The following is a 2392-nucleotide window of genomic DNA, read 5'->3' on the forward strand; positions in this document are numbered from 1 at the left end:
TTTACTCACAGTGGATCCAAGACCTAAATATAAAAGCTAAAACTACAAAACTCTCAAAAATACAGAAGTAAATCTTTATGAATTTAGATTTGGCAAAGAAACTAAATATGACAACAAAAGATCAGTAACAAAAGGTAACATAGATAATTAGGGTTTCCTAAGCAGATCTGTAGCACTTAGATGAAACCAATGGCAAGTGGAATCATGCAGGGCCCGGAGAGCTCAACAGCAGTACCCAAGGTTTTGGTTCTTCTGCAGCAGTAACAGTGTATATGATGGGGGGTGGGATGCGGACAACCAGCAGCTGAGACACCTTGTGAAGTGACTGCAGCTCTTTTGTGGCTCAGCAGTGTGTTCCCCATGGATGGCCATGTCTACACCCTCCCATGTGCCTGTAACAGAACTCCATCCAACTTTACCTGACCAGGAGGCCCAAATATCAGCCGATTGTAAATACCACCACAGGTTCAAACACGATGCTGAGAATAATGCCTATTTGGTATTGAATATGCAAGACTTTGATGTGGAGTCCAAATGTGGTAGGACAGTTCATGTTTCTGAACCAAAGAAAACAAGAAATAAGGGGATGCTGTATACCTACATTGCTCTCTATCAAGCTGGCAATTTATCTTAGTGTAACGGGAAGTATTTTTAGTGTAATGGGAAAGCACCTTATAAATCCTCTTATTTCTTGCACAATCACAAAACCCAAAGCAATCAATCTGCTCTTTTGGGGACCTGCTACACAGCAAATGGAAGTTGAAAAGAAGTGGACAAATGCCTTGAATGAAACTGTTTTTCACTAGAGACCAAGAATAACACTAAATTTGGTGGCAGATGACATTGTCTTTGATAAGTTCTCTCTTCCTGCTGATGTGCATGGATAGGTTAAGATGATCCAGTTAGAAAAAAAAAATGTATGTTACTTCCCTATTCTGTTCATAGTTCAGCTGAGCAATGAAGTGAAGGATTTGATGATCATAAATCATCCTACTATTGGGCTACCTGTCACAGTGTCCTCAAAAAGATCTCACTGGGGAGAATATCCTTCAGGATTCATGAGCAAGATTCTATGTTCTCCTTGTAGCAGTTTGGGTTTTCAAAGACAGTTGCTGATGAGGTGAAAGGAATTTTTACAGATACCAACTTCGACCTTCTTTTTGACTGAATTTCATCTTCTTTTTGAATGTTTGGCTTCAAAAAAATGACATCAGTTTCTGAAGGAAGAACAAGAGCACGACTGCAATATCCACCAAAGCAATGATTTGGCTCTGTTTTTGCACCGTGGTTACATTACTTTTCCTTCTAAAAGAGAAGATGAATTTGCTAGTCCTTATCCCAGCAGGCATTGCACTATAGCAACTGAACTAGAGACAGCAAATGACCGTTCTTTGGAGAGACCCAAGACCTGAATTTCAGTTTGGCACTTGCAGTGACTCTGAATGGGAAACCAAGGAATGTGATACTCAGGTCATGTCACACTTACCGTACCCTGTGTGTACCTGAGGTGCTATGTATGTGCTCCTGCATCTCAAGAATACAAGTTGGTATTCTCGATTAATTATCAGTTTTGTCAATTGATGGAATATGCTTCTGCCTTTGTCTTACGTTACCTCAGCTTTATGAATTACAAGATAAAGTCAGTTTTACATCTACCTTGGAAGGCATTTACCTATAAAGCTGCAAGCACATTCATTGACCATGTCTTGGCTTTTGTTATCACCATGCCAACATCGTATTGGCTGGCATGTTTTAGGGACAATGTGGTATTTCTTGTTCACCTTTACCAAAGATGATTTTAACCTGTGGATAAAACCAGAGTGAGCACCTCTGAGAAGTTTAATGAGGAAAATCCCAAGTAAAAACCCCACACAGACTAAATGTTCTATTGCTTTAAAGGAGCCACTCTGTGGTTGGCTGTCAGCTGAACAAAGCTGGGATTTAGTATTTTTGGAAACTTTGTCTAATTTCGTTAGACGTTACATCCTCAGCATTCCCCCAAATCTCTTGAACACGTTTCATAGATCTCCATATTTACCTTTATGTTACATCTGGAAAGAGCTATTTGCACTTCCCCTTCACAACATTTAAACATCCTTCTGGGTCACAGAGGTGTTGCCTAGCTTTGGTCACCCTTTTAGTATGGCAGGTCTCCATGCAGGAATGCCCAGTGTTGGCCACACCCTTGCTACAGTGTGTGGAGCACACATGGAGCACAGATGGACAACACCTATCTATCAGAGACAGGAAGGGTGTTACTGTTGTTTTCAATTGTTCCTTGTGTGAATTTCAAATGCCTATGTAAATTTACCCACTTGGATACCCTGGAATCAGATGGCTTTTTTCTTTTTGCTTCAATTTTGATTGTTTTAAAGCTTATTGTATTAATTTT

The 2392-nt window shown here is 40.1% G+C and overlaps 1 pseudogene; it reads left to right on the forward strand.

The window, feature by feature from the left end:
• The first annotated feature begins 360 nt into the window (after positions 1 to 360).
• LOC121016147 (cleft lip and palate transmembrane protein 1-like protein) lies at positions 361 to 1880 on the forward strand (annotated as a pseudogene).
• Positions 1881 to 2392: the final 512 nt, after the last annotated feature.

This window comes from Herpailurus yagouaroundi, unplaced genomic scaffold (genome assembly GCF_014898765.1).
Source record: "Herpailurus yagouaroundi ecotype Mexico unplaced genomic scaffold, PumYag 209, whole genome shotgun sequence".
Lineage (NCBI taxonomy): Eukaryota > Metazoa > Chordata > Mammalia > Carnivora > Felidae > Herpailurus > Herpailurus yagouaroundi.